This window comes from Grampus griseus (genome assembly GCF_964374135.1).
Source record: "Grampus griseus genome assembly, chromosome: 15".
Taxonomy (NCBI): domain Eukaryota; kingdom Metazoa; phylum Chordata; class Mammalia; order Artiodactyla; family Delphinidae; genus Grampus; species Grampus griseus.
This window is the reverse complement of record NC_139009.1, coordinates 69,977,149-69,996,260: the sequence shown is the minus strand read 5'-3', so window position 1 is coordinate 69,996,260 and position 19,112 is coordinate 69,977,149.

Below are 19,112 nucleotides of genomic sequence, written 5' to 3'. Positions count from 1 at the left end.
ACAAGGATGTCACAAAGAAAGAAAACTACAGGCTAATATCACTGATGAACATAGATGCAAAAATCCTCAACAAAATATTAGCAAACAGAATCCAACAGCACATTAAAAGGATCATACACCATGATCAAGTGAGGTTTATTCCAGGAATGCAAGTATTCTTCAATATACACAAATCAATCAATGTGATACACCATAATAACAAATTGAAAGAGAAAAACCATATGGTCATCTCAATAGATGCAGAGAAGGCATTCGATAAAATTAAAAACCCATTTATGATAAAAACCCTCCAGAAAGTAGGCTTAGAGGGAACTTTCCTCAACATAATAAAGGCCATATATGACAAACCCACAGCCAACATCATCCTCAATGGTGAAAAACTGAAACCATTTCCACTAAGATAAGGAACAAGAAAAGGTTGCCCACTCTCACCACTCTTATTCAACATAGTTTTGGAAGTTTAAGCCACAGCAATCAGAGAAGAAAAGTAAATAGAAGGAATCCAAATCAGAAAAGAAGAAGTAAAGCTGTCACTGTTTGCAGATGACATGATATTATACATAGAGAATCCTAAATATCCTACCAGAAAACTACTAGAGCTAATCAATGAATTTAGTAAAGTAGCAGGATGCAAAGTTAATGTACAGAAGCCTCTGGAATTCCCATACAATAATGATGAAAAATATGAAAGTGAAATCAAGAAAACACTCCATTTACCACTGCAACAAAAAGAATAAAATATCTAGGAATAAACCTACCTAAGGAGAAAAAAGACCTGTATGCAGAAAATTATAAGACACTGATGAAAGATATTAAAGATGATACAAATAGATGGAGATATATACCATGTTCTTGGATTGGAAGAATCAACATTGTGAAAATGACTCTACTACGCAAAGCAATCTACAGATTCACTGCAATCCCTAGCAAACTACCACAGGCATTTTTCACAGAACTAGAACAAAAAATTTCACAATTTGTATGGAAACACAAAAGACCCTGAAAAGCCAAAGCGATCTTGAGAACAAAAAACAGAGCTGAAGGAATTAGGCTCCCTGACTTCAGACTACACTACAAAGCTACAGTAATCAAGACAGTATGGTACTGGCACAAAAACAGAAATATAGATCAGTGGAACAGGATAGAAAGCTCAGAGATAAATCCATGCACATATGATCACCTTTTCTTTGATAAAGGAGGCAGGAATGTACAGTGGCAAAAGGACAGCCTCTTCAATAAGTGATGCTGGGAAAACTGGACAGGTACATGTAAAAGTATGAGATTAGATCACTCCCTAACACCATACACAAAAATAAGCTCAAAATGGATTAAAGACCTAAATGTAAGGCCAGAAACTTTCTGACTCTAGAGGAAAACATAGGAAGAACACTCTATGACATAAATCACAGCAAGATCCTTTTTGACCCACCTTCTAAAGAATGGGAATAAAAAAAAAATAAACAAATGGGACCTAATGAAACTTAAAAGCTTTTGAACAGCAAAGGAAACCATAAACAAGACCAAAAGACAACCCTCGAAATGGGAGAAAATATTTGCAAATGAGGCAACTGTCAAAGGATTAATCTCCAAAATTTACAAGCAGTTCATGGAGCTCAATAACAAAAAAACAAAAAACCCAATCCAAAAATGGGCAGAAGACCTAAATAGACATTTCTCCAAAGAAGGTATACAGATTGCCAACAAACACATGAAAGAATGCTCAACATCATTAATCATTAGAGAAGTGCAAATCAAAACTACAATGAGATATCATGTCATACCGGTCAGAATGGCCATCATCAAAAAATCTAGAAACAATAAATGCTGGAGAGGTTGTGGAGAAAAGGGAACACTCTTGCACTGTTGGTGGGAATGTGACTTGTTACAGCCACTATGGAGAACAGTGGAGAACACTATGGAGATCTATGGAGAACTATGGAGGTTACTTAAAAAACTACAAATAGGACTACCATATGACCCAGCAATCCCACTACTGGGCATATACCCTGAGAAAAACATAATTCAAAAAGACTCATGTACCAAAATGTTCATTGCAGCTCTATTTACAATAGCCAGGAGATGGAAACACCCTAAGTGTCCATCATTGGACGAATGGATAAAGAAGAAGTGGCACATATATACAATGGAATATTACTCAGCCATAAAAAGAAACGAAATTGAGCTATTTGTAGTGAGGTAGATTGACCTAGAGTCTGTCATACAGAGTGAAGGAGGTCAGAAAAAGAAAGACAAATACCGTATGTTAACACATATATATGGAACCTAAAAAAAAAAAAATGTCATGAAGAACCTAGGGGTAAGACAGGAATAAAGACACAGACCTACTAGAGAATGGACTTGAGTATATGGGGAGGGGGAAGGGTAAGCTGTGACAAAGTGAGAGAGTGGCATGGACATATATACACTACCAAACGTAGAATAGATAGCTAGTGGGAAGCAGCCGCATAGCACAGGGAGATCAGCCCGGCGCTTTGTGACCACCTGGAAGGGTGGGATGGGGAGGGTGGGAGGGAGAGAAATAAGAGATATGGGAACCTGTGTATATGTTTAGCTAATTGGCTTTGTTGTGGAGCAGAAACTAACATACCATTGTGAAGCAATTATACTCCAATAAAGATGTAAAAAAAAAAAAAAAGAAAGAAAGAAAAAGAAAAAAATATAAGCAAAAAAACACATATTTGGCATGTATTTTATTTGTCATACATACACTGATTTAATTATATATATATATACTGTTTTATGTATAATAAATCAGCATATGCATATATATACATGTATATATTAAAAGTATATTTATATATATAAACGTTTATAAGTTTATATATATATAAACTTTATATATATAAGTGTATATATACAAACGTTTATATATATATATAAACATTTGTATATGTACACATATATGTGTGTTTGTGTGTATATATATATATATATATATATATATATATATATATATATATATAAACTTTTTGCTTCCAAGCAAACTTATTTGTGTAATGACAAAGAACCCCCACTGGTTGGGCACATTTTGACAGACAGTTCAACAGAAGAATGTGTCTGTGCTGGACTTGATCTCACCCATAGAGAATACACCATGAAAACATTCCACTTAATGCTTGTCTGTTTTTGCCACCACGTTGATTAAGAGGCACCAAGTTATTCATTAAAGTAACATGCTAACTTTTAGGTTACCAAAAATTCCTATTGCCACAAAAGTGATGAGAAGCTCAATATCTTCTAACTTTCACTCTGTGATGTTTAGTAATGCATATATTGGTCATGTAATGTAAACAATTAGAAGGTTACATTTAGTCAATCAGTGGTGAAAGAAAGAGGAAGCAGCATCAAATTTATCAATAAGATAATAATCAAAGTTATCATCTGCCCCTTGCTTGGGTCAGAGCCTGTGGCTAAAGGATCCAGTCCAAATTAAGTATTTTAACAATCTCTTTCCTTCAAGTCATGTACTTATTCCTGTTAGGTTTTTTTGAAAGCAAAAACAATCCAATACTTGTATACATAATTAAATGGAAGAAATTTATTATTCTTAAACAAAAGAATGTTCCCCCCCCGAAGTGTGATAACTTTTGGTGGTACACCCTCTTCCTGCCATTTGCCCTATAATTATAGACATATCTTGCATTTGACCCAGAGTGTGCTCAAGACTGTATTATTTCTAAACTGGTGCTGTGATAAGGACAAAATATTTGGATGTATACTCCCTGGCTCTGATGATTCTAACGGTTTCCTTGTTTAGGTCAGCTGTACATAGAGCTAGAAGAATGGTACTTGAAAAGAAAGAAATCTGACTTTTTTTTCCCAACTAAGTAGTGAAATTGCTCCTCTAATTACTTAAAAACAAGGAAGATGAGGTCAAGTCTACTAGTGGTCAGATTTTAAGCTTCAGGGAAATTCTAGAACTGACTGCTACCTTTTAAACAACAATGGACTTCCAAAGCAAATAACTCAGTCTAGAGTTAAGATCGTCAAACAATGTAGAAATTTCAGAGTAAAAATGCATCCAGTTTTTTCTTGCTGAGCCATTTATTCTACATTTATTTGGCCTGTGGACCAACCAGGCCATATTTCTAAATATAAAAGTAGGATGGTAGTAGGGAGAGAAGCCTTTTTGTTCTAGTTTCCATAAGGATTCTCTCAAATATATCTCTGCTCATTTATTTCCTTTGCCATTGGGGAGGTGAAGGATATTTCTGATTGATAAATTTAGTGAATGGTATGCGATTTGGCATACTTAATGCAATTCAGCCCTTCTTCTTACTGGGTAGAGTTAACCTTAGAAGGGATTATTTTTAACTGTTTCTCCAGGGCCAATCTTATCTGTGGGCTTTGGGTACCTATGTCTCCTTTGAAAAATCTGCCTATTCCTGGAGTTCAAGTAAATGGCCCATTTGGCTGTCACATCAAGATACTTCTTCCTTAGCCTTTCTAAAGAATAAAACTGATTTTTAATATCTTAGCTCTTTTACTCTTTGTCCTTCCTCTCAATATGTTCAGAATCCAGAAAAGGAAAAAGAAAAAGGAACCCAGGCTATTTTTGAACTCCAACAAGGGATGTGCCACACCAGTCATTAAAAATGTTAATATCAAGGAATACTCTGAAGGCATTAAGTCTTATACCCTGAGCCAGCAAGCATGTACAGGCTGAGCATAGGATACAGACATTGCCAAGAGCTAAATCCACAGACACCATGTTCCCCTCTGGTACATATTTAGTCTCATTTCCCACCATCTCAACAGTTAGGAATTTTGTCACCCTCCCTACAGCATGACTCAAATGGAGAATAAAGAGTTTAGACAACTCATTTTCTGACTAGTTTATCTATCAGCTAATGACCAGATCAACCCTGGAGAGTGTCAGGAAACTTTAAAACCATTGCCAAATATTTGAGTTTAGCTCTAGTTTGAAATAATCAGATTACATTAATCACTATTTTATTTAGAATCCAGTTTCATTTCCCTTCTATGCCATTCAAAATCAATTAGGATTAATCAAAGCTTAAAAATCCAACAGAAATCCTCAAACATGTTCTGTTTTTAGGGATTCACATTTTTGTAAGTCAAATTTCCATTATAATCAACTGTCTCTCAATTGTTTTGTTTTTAATGATTTTAATTTTCTTTTTATACATGAATTTTTCAGAATTATTCCTTTTAGTAAAGACATGCCTTTCTCTATAAGTGAGTTTCTACCCATAGAAAATAATCTGTTGGTTAACTATTTGGTCAGTAACATTAAAAATGAAACCATGAAAACAAGATCTGGGTTAAAAGCAAACTCCTAATAACCCAAGAAATTATGGTAGAAACAGTAACTCCCACTATGATAAGAACTTTTAGTACAAATAGTTACATGATCCTTTCTAAACATCAGGTTTGCACCTAATTCATAATTTGCAAGAGCTTCATGCAAAAGCCATACAATGCTTATAATTTTTTTAAATGCTGATAAAAATTTCATTACTTGTAATGAAATAGTAATTTCATTACTATATTCTTGGATAGAAAGACTTGGTAGGCCAAAAGTGTCAATCATCTCTAAGTCATTCTAAAAATTTACATAATCCAAATAAAAATACTAATACTTTTTGGTAACTGGAAAAGTAATCCTGAAGTCCATATGAAAATAAGCAAATATAACTTAGAAAATTAATATATCAAAATATAATCAAATCTATTGTAAAATAATTAAGGCAATGTAATACTGATACATAAATAGACCAACTAATCAATGCAACTAGAAAATCTAGAAGTAATGCTCCCAAGTATGTTGGATTTTAGTGAAGATTATATGAATAATTTATCATTTCTTATTGAGGTAACTTGGTAGCCATCTGGAAAAAATAGATTATTGCCTCACATCTAAAACCAAAATAAATTCTAAATAAATTTTAGAGTTTAATGTATAAAAACAACAAAACAATATAAAACACAATAGTACAGGAAACAAATATGTATACATAGCTTATAGCAAATAAAGCATAAATGAAAGATGTTCAACCTCTTAATAAAAGTATAAGAAAACATTTGAGAGTTTTTTTTTCACCTATTACATTGACAATATTCAAAATGCTTGATATTCATGGTGAAGGTAAGGAAAAAGATACATTCATAAAATGAAGATAAAAATAAAATACACTCAGAAAAAAAATGGTTTTTTTCCCACAGTTAACCATGAGTGAAGGTGTGGGAAAAAATCGACTCATATTCTCATATTATTTTCTCTAACAACAACAAAATAATGATTTATTTGTAAAACAGCCCAATCCCCATCACTTCAGTACAGCATAGGCATAGAAAAGAGTCACATGGTAAGCATCATTTAGTCCAAAACAGAGCTCCATGCCTCCCAAAACAGCAAGTCCACCTTCCCCAGAGACTCAGGCTCAGAGCCAAACTGAACATACAAAGCAGCAAGCCCAGAAAGAAGTCTGCCCCAAGCCTCAGCATGTTTCCGCCACAAAGCTTCAAGCTTCCTAACTGCAGCCTACTACACCCTCCACTCACAACGAGGCCAACTTCCAGGCTCTGAGCCACCTGGGATCTACTTTTTATGAGTGGAAATGTGGGAATGTAACTTGGTCTAACATAATAGAGGACATTTCACCAATATATCAGTATTAAAAAATGCACATATTCTTTGATCTATAATTCCTTGTATTTTACTATATCATATGGAGAAATAATATATATATATAACAAACATTCATATAAGATTATTCATTGTGATTTTGTTCATAATATCAAAGGATAACATATGCTAAATTTTGGGGTCTGTGATATTTTTTATGGTGTGACTGAGTTCTGTAAACCCAAATTACTAAAGAATAAATTGAATGCATTATCTTTTTGAAAAGCAGTAAATAATTTGCCTTAATATTTTAAACTTTTACCTTGGTGCAGAAGCATGGTGTTTCATGTGATAGTTGTCAGAGGGGGATATTTCCTCTTTTATCCCTCTTGAGTTCTTGTGCAGGGACCAATTATAAAATCATGAAATTGACACAAAAAAGATTAACAGGAGAAAAAGAAACAAATTTTAACTTTTGCTCATGAAGATCTCAAAGCTAGGGCTTAAGAAGTGGCCATAGCAGGCAGCATGTATACTTTTTAGACAAAGAAACAATGAATTTATGAGGAATTTGACAGGAATAAGAAATTTAGACTTTGGGTATCCAATTAGTGAAGAATTTAAATAGCGTTTGGGTGGGATAGTAAAATAAAGATGTAACATGGTTTGTTTATACAGGCTTCTCAGACCCCCAAATTTTCTATCTCTGGTGATAAGGGTGTCCTTCTAACTCCAGATGCCAGGAAGGCAACTTTCATGTGAGAGATTTATTTCCTGCTTTCAGGAAGACAGAGAGAAGGGTCAACATGTTCCTCTTGCATCCTCTCCTTCTTAAGTAACTTTAATTCAAAATAATCAATATGTCATTGAGGGACATTAAGGGGCATCCTCCCGTGGACCCCAACATAATTAAGATACTTAGACCTCACTGACTCTTCTCAAATTAGTTTTTACCTAACAGACTGTTCTCTTGCATGGAGTCATTAATACCTATCCCCATGATCTGAAGAAAGTTAGCTTCTATTTAATCATGTATTCTAGAAAGGTGAATACACTGAGTTATTTACATGTTGGGAAATTTTAGTGTACCATTTTCCAAAATGTAGCCTATGGAACTTTAATCCTTCAGGATACTTTGAGAAAAGAGGGTACCTGAGTAAAATAAATTATGATATCTATTGCATAAACCTCCTCTTGAGTTCAACTGGACACATTTACACATTAAAGGCTTTGAGAAGTTCTGTAATAAAGAAACAAATGTAATCATGTTTAATTTAGTCCTTTCTAAAGTTATCTGGTGACAGAACCTTCTTTTTCTTGGTAAAAATAAATTTAATAATCTATGTAACATACTCTTTGGAAAACCTGCTGAGTCTGTCAGATTTGACTTCAGAGTCCTCATGATGATAAGATGAAGAATGTGTGGATTCAGAAGCAGGAGAGCATGAGAGGTGAAGTACTGGGAGTGATATCCAGAGTCAGTTACTTTTGGGTGGTGATGGGGTGGAGAAGGGAGGACCCAGAGCATGAAAAGGATATTAGTAAACCGTGGGATATTCAGGGAGGAGAGAGAAAGTGCAAAGAAAATACTAATTTCTAACTTCACATTTTATCTACTTATTTAGTTTACTACTTCACAACTGATGGGGACAACAACCTCATGGGGACAGTAGGCACAATGCTTTAGGGTAGTCAAAGGGTCTCCCACCTGCTGTGTGAGAGATTCTGTCAACTCTCCCACATCACTGTGGAGGTGCTAATTGGGTGCTTAATTTGGGCTTGCATGGTGATTGTCTGGTCCGAACTCCATTCTTTTTATCTACTTCTTAAGGATTGCACAATCACAGACTGTCAGAGCTGGAAGGAGCAGTAAAGATCATCACATGTAATGCCTCATTTTTATAAAAGTAAGGAAATTACTAGTGGAAAATAAGGACAAGTTTTTCCCAGGGCACCTAGTGAGTTAATGTTGGAGCTACAACTTGTTAAGAATGCAAATTGAATCAGAAGACTGGATCCAAATATAAGGTGTGACTTTTATTAGCCTTGTAAGGTTAGATAAGTTATTATTCACTGAATTTTAGGTTTTTTCCTCAAAGTTTTTTCAAAAGCATTGAATGAGATAGTGGGGAAAACGGATAGCACATCCTTGGCAGAGAGTGAATAAATGGCAGCTAAGAGTAGTGGTAATTATTATGAGTGGCATCAAAAGAGAAAGGAAACATGCAAATTGCAAGTTCAAATTGAAAAGCCAGGAGGTCCTCAACCTCTATTTTGTCTCCTTGCTTCATTTATTTGAGTCACTATCCATATTAGTCAGAGTTCTCCAGAGAAACACAACTAATAGACATGAGTAATGTAGTATGTATTATGTGTGTATATGTTTATCTATGTCTATATCTATATATAAGGGTGGGGGAGAGTGACAGAGACAGAAACAGAGAAAGAGAGACAGAGAGAATGAGAAAGAGAGAGACAGAGTGGTTATAAAGCATTTTCTCACAAGATTATGGAGGCTGACAAGTTGCAAGGTCTGCAGAGTGAGATGTCAACATGGAACCCCAGGAGATTCAATGGTGTAGTTCCAGGCTCAGTCCAAAGGCTCTAGAAATAGGATAATCAATAGTGTAGTTCCCACCTGAAGGCCAGCAGGCTCGAGACACTGGAAGAGACAATATTTCACTTGAAGTCCAAAGGCATGGAAAAGCCATGGTCCCAGTTCGAAGCCAGTCAGACAAGAGGAATTCTCTCTTTCTCAGAAGAGGGTCAGGCTTTTTGCTCTATTCAGGCCTTCTACTGATTGGATGAAGCCCATCCACATTAGGAAAGGCAATCAGCTTCATTCAATCTAAGGATTTAAATGTTAATCTCTTCCAAAAACACTCTCATGGAAACAACCAGAATAATGTTTAATCAAATATCTGGGCACCCTGTCTGTGGCCCAGCCAAGTTGATACATAAAATTAACCATCACACAATGTCTCAATTTATAAGTGAGATAGTATAATAACAGTTCTCATATTCCCCGTCACAAATCATGAAAAGTACTGCTTACTTATTCATTCTTTCATCCACCCATTCTTCCATCTATCTCTCCATTCTCACATCAGTTAACAAAATTTACTGACCATCTGTCAGTTTTAGGCATTGTTCTGGCCCCTCGATTCAGTGTTTTATTGACAAAACAGAGAAAGTGAAATGAGCTTTTGATAGCCCATTTCAAGGATTTGAAAACAACTTGAAGTAACCAAGGGGAGGAATTACTTGGTAACATTTCTTAGGTATGCCATAAGGAGCAGAAAAAAGCCTAAAAAAAAGCCTTGAAGAAAGCCTAAAAGTTCATTTATCTCTACTCCTCTCTCTAAGGCCGTTATACCGTAAGACAAAGAAATTCAATAAAATACTTTGTGAAAACAAACCTGTGCAGAATGCCTTTGAAATGAACACTGACTTCCATATCTCGGTCATTTTCATGGTGTCAGTCCTACATATTCTCTCCCAGGTATTTTCTCCTGAACATTTATATTATGGTGCATAATTAATAAATGCAATTTTGTTGTTGTAGGGCTATGTAAATTTTAATCACTTGTGCATACAGATGGCTATTTCTTGAGTTCACCTTGAATCTCACTCACACACTGTGAATAATATTTTATTTTTGAAAATGAATGAGCACATGTAAACCTGGTGTTAATAATATATATTTTAAAAAACTATGCCTTAATTAGAATCATATCTTTTTTACGTCTGCTATGTGTCTGCATCAAGTCTTGGTGGGTTGAACTGTAGAAAGTAGGAAGCTCTGGAACTGATCCCTGTGAGTCAATTATGGTAAGAGATGACCTTTGTTGTCTCTTATCTGGAATTCTGCAAGGACATCTCTGCTTTGTCAGCTGGCTCTTTGATGGGCCTTATCAACATGGGTACTTAGAGGGAGGTTCAGGGACGGAAAAGTGACTGCTTCTTCCTGTTTGATTCTTCTTTGCTTCCTGTCCCTGTCAGTTTAACCTGAAAATGCTTTGTAACCCCAGTAGCAGCAGTTCCTTCCCATCACAGCAAATGAACTCAGTTTGCAGGGCTTTTTTCTTTACTTTTTTTTCATTTATTTATATATTTTTAATAAAATATTTTATATACTAAAGTTGTATAATATGATTATTTGATATACATACACATAGTGACATGATTAACACAGTCAAGCTAATTAACATAACATCATTTTACATTGATACTATTTTTTTGTTTGATAGTTACTCTCAGCATATTTCCACTGTTCAATATAATATTATTAAGTATAGTCATTATGCCTAGACATTAGATCTCTACATAACTTCAACTTTGTTTCCTTTGACCAACATCTCCCCATCTTCCCTGTCCCAGTCCCTGTTGACCACCATTCTACCCTCTGCTTCTATGAGTTTGATTTTTTTTTTTAGATTCTACATATAAGTGATACTCCCATGCAGTATTTGTCTTTCTCTGACTTACTTCATGAAGTATAATGTCCTCCATATTGATACACACTCTTGTAGAAGGCAAGATTTCCTTCTTTCTCATGGCTAAATAATATAATAATTATATAGATAATATATTCTTTATCCATTTACCAATCAATGGAAACTTGGGTTGTTTCCATATCTTGACTACTGTGAATAATGCTGCAATGAACATGAGAATGAAGATATCGCTCCAAGATCCTAATTTCACTGTCTTTGGGTATATACCCAACAGTGGGATTGCTGGATCATATGGTAGTTTTATTTTTAATATTTTGAGAAACTTTCATACTGTATTCCATATTGGCTGTATCAATTTACATCCCCATCTTTTCTCTACATCCTTACCAACATGTGTTATCTTTTGTCCCTTTTATAATAGCCATTCTCACAGGCATGAAGTGATATCTCATTGTGGTTTTGATTTGCACTTCCCTAATAATTAGCAATATTGAACACTTTTCCATGTCCCTGTTGGCTATTAATGTCTTCTTTGAAAAATTTTCATGTCCTTTGCCCATTTTTTAATCAGGTTATTTGTTTTCTTACTATTGAGTTGTTTGAGTTCCTTATGTGTTTTACATATTAACCCATTATCAAGTATATGGCTTGCAAATATTTCCCCCCCAGTCTGTAGGTTGTCTTTTCACTCTTTTGATTGCAGAAGCATTTTAGTTCGATGCAATTCCATTTGTCTATTTTTGCTTTTGTTGCCTGTGATTTAGGGATCAGATCCAATATCAAGAAGATTTTTCCCTATGTTTTCTTCTAATAGTTTTATGGTTTTGGTTCATATATTTAAGCCTTTAATTCATTTAGAGTGCTTTTGTACATGGAGTGAGATAAGGGTACAATATCATTCTCCTGCATATAAGAGATCAGTTTTCTCAATACCATTTATTGAAGAGAGTATCTTTTCCTCATTTTGTGTTCTTGGCAACTTTTGTTGAAAATCAACTGACCATATATGTTTGGATTTATTTCTGGACTCTCAATTCTGTTCCACTGGTCTGTGTCTATTTTAATGTCATTGTTATGCTGTTTTGATGACTATAGCTCTGTAGTATATTTTGAAATAAGGTAATGTGATACTGCTAACTTGTTATATTCTTTTTACTCAAGATTGCTTTGGCTATTCATGGTCTTTTGTGGTTCCATATGAATTTCAGGGTTGTTTTCTATTTCTGTGAAAAATGACATCAGAATTTTGATAGAGAGTACATCAAATCTGAGATCAGTTTTTTTTATTACTTTGTGTAGTATGGACATTTTAACAATATTACATCTTCCACTCCATGAACACAGGATATCTTTCCATTTATTTGTATCTTCAGTTTCTGTCATCACTTTTACAGTTTTAAGTGTACAGATCTTTCATCTTGATATATTTATCCCTAAATATTTTATTTTTTCTTTATTGATGCTATTGTAGATGGGATGGGATAGTTTTTTTGTTTGTTTGTTTGTTTTCCTTTGGGTAGTCTTTTGCTAATGTGTAGAAATGCAATTGATTTCTGTATGTTAATTTTGTATCCTGCAACTTTATAATTCATTTATTATTTCTAATAGTTTTTTGGTAGAGTCTTCAGAGTTTTCTGTATATAAAATCATATCACCTGCAAACAGACAATTTTACTTCTTCCTTTCTAATTTGGTTGGCTGTTATTTCTTCTCCTTGGATAAATGCTCTGTCTAGGACTTCCAATACTATATTGATTAGAAGCAGAGAGAGCGGATATTTTTGTCTCCTACCTGATCTTCAAAGAAGAACCTGAACCTTTTCACCACTGACTCTGATGTTAGTTGTGACTTGTCATATGTGGCCTTTATTATGGTACATCTTTCAACATTAATTGTTGAGAGTTTTTATCATTAAACAGTGTTGAATTTCATCGAATTCTTTTTCTGCATTTATTGAGATGATCATGACTTTTGTCAACCATTTTGTTAACGTGATGTATCATTTTTATTTCCTTACATATGCATCCCAGAGATAAATTCCACTTGACTGTGTTATATAATCCTTTTAATGTGCTGTTGAATTTCATTGGCTAGTATTTGTTCAGGATTTTTGCATCTATGTTCATCAGGGATATAGGCCTGTAATTTTCTTTTCTTGTAGTGTCTGTTTCTGGCTTTGGTATCACAGTAATGCTGGCCTCATAAAATGAGTTTGGGAGTGTTCCTTTCTCTTTAAATTTGTAGAAGAATTTGAAAAGGATTGGTATTAATTCTTCTTTAAATGTTTGATAGAATTGACCTGTGAAGTTGTCACATCCTAGGTTTTATTGATGAGAGGTCGGTTTGCAATTTTTCAGACACTACCCAATTAACTTCATTGTGCTCACCTCAGAGACATTAGCACAGCAAGACAGTATGTCCTCCTCAGAGATATGAATCCCAACCTCATGAGGTCCGTTCCCCAAGATCAGAGATGCCAACCTCCACTGAGCAGCACCCCGTCCTCTGTTGTCTGAGTTTCAGCTATTAAGCTTCTAAGTTTTAATAATCCTTGTATCTCCCCTTCATTATCTCACCCTTAGTGATAGAAGCTGTGCCCTATAGCTGCTACTTCCTTGATACCTTAGATGTCCTCATGTTGCCTTTTCAGTTACCTAGTTAACAACTGTCTTCCTAGTTAAGAATTATTTATATTAAATTCTCTCCATTAAAATAATGTGTGTGTGTTTTATCTCCTGTGTGGATCCTGACTAATGCTTTAATCATCTGGAAGAACTAACCTGGCATTACGACTCAGAATGTTCTACCTTGATCTTAAGTGGTAAAACTTAAGGACCTGTATATCTTACCAGGATGGCACTCACAGGGAAGCACAAAGTCAAATAAAGGAGAGAGGAATGAGAATATTTTGGTGAATGTTTTGGCATCTTCATTGGGATGGAACCCAACCAGTAGAACTGCCATAAACTCTCCCCTTCTAGCAACTGAGAGTCTCTGAGTTATTGTATGTCAGTTCCCAAATTGGCACATAAGTAAATAGTGCCATTTCCCCCTTTAACTACAAAGAAAATTATACCATCCAAATGATGATGTAGGCCTAGTTTACCTTCAATGCATTCCCATTTCTTCTTGCCCTACTCACCTTTCTACTCACATGTAGATGTCCAATACTCTCATTTTCTTCTCCCCCTACCTATATTTACCTGCTTTCAATTAGCCATCAAACTGAAGAGCACAAGAACAATTCATTAACAGATCAGAAAGGCTTAAGAATGGTATAAACACAATGCTACTTCTTTCAGTATTATATGTAATCTGAAAGGGGGAAAGCTTTTATTGGAAGGAACATATTCCCAGAAATTGAATCTGAGGTATAAAAGATATATGATCAAGTGGAGTAAGGTTGATATTTTAAGTAGGAATATGAGGAAAATTCCTTCTAGCCCACACATCACAAGGAAAGAAATTATTCTACCTTACAGCTATCATTGATCTTGAGTGTCATTTCCTCTTAAAGAATCTTCATTAACCTATTTGTTGACATTCTTCATCAGTGCCTTAGGTACTGAAACAGATTCTGAAAGCAGCAAGTATCTAATAAATTTTTTTCTGGATAATTATCAAGGGCTAGGCTACAAAATAATTGTATTGTCTTCTCATTATGAGCAGGGACTACCACCCCATTCTCTGTGCTGCTCTTATCCATCTAAGATCTACCCTGAATTTTCCCCAAATGTTCAAAGAAATTTCTGAATAGAGACTTTTTAGGAACCAGCAAGCAAATATGGCATTAAACAAGTTGATTTCTTGTCTTAGGTTTCATCCATCATACCAATATTGAATCAATCAACTTTGAAGAGAAGAAAAGCCTATGGATTCTAATCAAGCTACAGCATAATACCAGTTTGGCATTGTGCCAAGACCAGTGTGAAGAAAGATGAAAATCTTTGTCTTAAGACTGTCAGTGAAGGTTGAAAAGTTAATGACTTTCAGTCAGATATTATTTTTTTCCTGTTGAGGTACACTGTTCTAGTCTCAAGAAAAAGAAGAAGGAATAAAGAAGCCAGGAACCCCTGAATTGCTAGAGATTTATCTCATAGTCCAGGAGTCAGCATTGGTAGCATACAACTAGAGAACAGCATAATTAAGGAGAGACCAAGTGCCAAGTTGCACAATGAGTAAAATGACTGGGCTGATATGCAGGTGAGAGAACAAAATAAAAAGCAATTTATATGGGGAAAAAAGTGAGTCAAAATTATGGAATGAAGCTGATATCAGAATCAGAGTATCTAACCAAACTGGAGGGTACAGTAGAGTCTACCATACAAATTGGCTGGCCAAATTAGGTGTGAAGAGGTCCCAGCTGGGCAAGACAGTAGAGTTTCAGAACCTGAAAGAAAAAATTTTCAGGATAAGCATCTCAAAATTTTAGCCTAGAAAGAAGAAGTAGATAGAAAGTAAAGAAAAAAAAGTATGTCTGGAAACAGAACACTAACAAAATATTAGTACTAAGACTATAGTTAGGTGTCATACAAATATGGACACAACAAATTTATAAGATCAGCACCCTCATTGTACATATTTTATAGACAAGAAAACTTAGTTTTCTCAAGTAATTTGCCCAAAATTAAACTTTTATTAAGTGTCATGGGATAAAGTTAAGCCTGGTCCTGTTTAATGTTAAAGATCACATGTTTAACCACTATGCTACTGGGTCCATTTCCAAAAACACAACTGGGGTATGACTATGATTGCCCGAGCAGTTATCATCTACTGTCTGCTATACATGGAAATTCTACATTCTACATTTGCTCCCAATTTTCTGATTACTGTTTATGGTAATGGTTTCTGGAAGAGCTCATTGAATCCCAATACCAGGGAAGACCCAGCAATGTCGAGGGAAGTGCAGTCAGAATTAAAGAAAAGAAGCACTCTTTAATTCAAAAAATTGAAAGTAGAGAGCATCTAAATAATGAAAGAAAATGGGCAAGAATAAGAGCATACAACTTACCCCATTCCCATCTCAAGTTTGATGGGAGGTTGTTTCTGTACAATATTTACATAATGGAACATCATCAAAAATAATGTTAAATCCTTACAAAATAGGTTTTGAAATGGACAGAGTGATGTACCCTGATATTACAAGGGAACTAGGCCAGAGTTTCTGACCTTGATTTTCTGAAGGATGGAGCCACTGAGGATGACTTCAGAGTGCATTGTGCAGATGTGTTAGAAAAGATAATCTTAGAAATCAAAAGACATGCCTTAGGATATAGTCAGAAATGGAATTGTGAGCAGGCTTGACTCAACTTGCCCAGTATGACATGTTCAGTAGCTTATGATATCTCTACATAGAGGCCAAGTCCCTTAACCCATGATCCCAGATCCGCAACTAATTAACCCGAATGTTCTCATTGCTCCACTCTGTTCCAGCCAAGGAACCACATTTTAACATGATCTTCAGATGACTGGAAGGAGAAATCCAAATTGAACACTCATTGGCTTAATAATCTCAGAGTTGACTAAAGCAGGGATACTCAAATTCTTCCAATGAAGAATTCCGAAGAGCTGCAGAGAGTTGATTTTTAACCTAAGACGCTTGGGAAGAAAGAGGAAATGGCTAGTGCAAGTGTACAATTACTATGAACTCTGATGTTTTGTCCTAAGTTATATACTATTGTAACTTTCTACTCCACACTGTATCTAGACTTTGATGAAAAATTAATATTTAAAATTACCTAACATTTTAGAAAATAAATTATGCTTGTCCTTTGAATTAATATTTTACTCTGGTACATCTCTGTATGCCCCCAGGGGTACATGAACCAGGGCATGGAGGAATTAAGGTTCTCTTTTTAACAGAGAGAAAAATGTTAGAAATAGGACTATGAGATTAGGGTTTGCTTCTGAGTGGTTCAGTGATCAACCGTAAATGGGATTCTGAACACAAACCGGTTGATGTGCAAACATGCTGAAAATCTTTTGGGAGAGAGGGTGGATGGATTAGTGCAAATCCTCTTCTACTATAAGAAAAAAAATCATCACATAAACCTCTTCAAAACAGACCACACATCTTTCACCACTTTATATATTTTTTTCCTAAGTGCCTTGCTCATAGCAGATATCATTTGTTTAGTGATTGGTGATGATGAATGCTTATCAGTAATAGATTATCAGTAATGCCAAAAATGTTGGCTCTCTGTGCACCAATGCCTAACAGAAATATGGAGACAGAGTTTTTGGAGGAAAAGAAAGAAAGCTTTATTTCTTTGCCAGGAAAAGGGGAAAACACAGCAGGCTAGCATCACAAGGAATGTGCCTCCTTCTCTGAGGAATAGGGAAAGGTTATATAGCCCAGGGCTCGTGGTCTGGTGTAGGTGATAAGGCTCAAAGTAATAAAGGTCTTGCACGTTTTTTCTTTGGCAAATTCATGGCCAAAGCTGGCGTCCGGTGGCACAGCAATCAGGTCTGGTGTCCCTGAAGTTATAATCCCATGACCTTATTTCTGAAATGAAGAGTACTACAAGGGAGTTTAGGGGGAGAAGAAATGCCAGGTGCAAAGAGTAATTCATATGGAGTCAGAGAGTAATCAGCTTTGTGAAGGACAAGTCTAGCTACAAGTGTTTGTTAGTAGTAACAGCTAAAGAATAACCAAGATTGTTTAACACTTTCAGGCCTATTTATGTTGTTTCCCCAGCCTGTTCATTATTTCCTTATTTTCCTTGTTTATTAGAAAAGCCTCATTTCTATTTTTGCTGCAACATCAGCATTGTTCTCTCATTTCTCATTAGAAAAAAAAAAAAGATTACTTTTAATACCACCACATCTTGACCCCTTGTGCTCTTATTAGATCTATTATATATCTCCCACCTAAATAATTATTAACCATTCAAGGATCAAATCAAGTTCCATATCCTCAATGAAACATCTTGGTGAGAACTCTAAAATGTATTTTGGAAGATGAAAAGCAGTTTAAAAACAACTCTAATTCAAGTTATAAATGATAACATCAACAGTGTCACAAATAAAATGCTAATGATAAACCGTGGAAGGAGAGTCCAGAAGAGAGAATCTGTGAAGGCTTCAATGGTGAGGTGGTCTTTCAGGTGATTTCCTAGAATGATAGGTAGAATGCAGATTTTTGGCAAACACTGAAATGTGAAATGGGGTCAGTCTAGGAGAAAAAAACACAGAGGCAAAGCCCAGAGGTAAACACAAGCTCAAACTGTTTTGGTCCAAAAGAGTGAGAAAGAAAACTATCCTTTTTTTGTGCTGCCTTTTTGTGCCAAGCTCTGTACATATAGAATTTAGTTACTTCTTAAAACAGACATGAGTGGTAGGTGTTAGTGACCCATTTTGCATATTCTTGTGATTAGAATACTGACACTTAAAAGGAATAAACAATTCAAATGTTACATCACAAGAAGTTTTTAAAAATCTGGTGAACTACAATATTGATAAAAGTCCATTTTATACATTATTTTATGTATCCTGAATATTGAGGGTTTCTCATCAGAATACTGAGAAGATCTTTTCTGATGCATGTCTTCTGCTGGATAACACTAGTCTCAATAACTCCATACCTATCCCACAAACGTTGAACTTTCTTCTGAGCTAAGGATTCCTCTCAAAATATCTGCAACAATCATAAATAAAACAACAGCTATTCACAAAGATTCTTCCTAAATTGTTTTTCCCTAACTACTCAGCTGAACTTCATTCCTTTGTCTCCTTGAGTTTGCAGAGGTTTTATGAATAAGTTTCAGCCCAAGCAATGAAAGTTTAAGTGATCTGTTCCTCTTCTGGGACAGCCACCCTGTTAAGAGAGCCACATACTGAAGATGCCAGAGCTTATGTCAGGGTCCTTGAATGACTGAGTGAGTAGAGATATATACTAATTTGCAACACATACCATAGACTGTTATGTGAACTAGAAATGAACTCTATTTCTTAAGTCAATGAATTGTTTTTATGTCTCTTGTTACCACATACTAGCCTTTACACTAATAAAACCATAGTACTTGAAAGTAGACAAAAGCATTCTG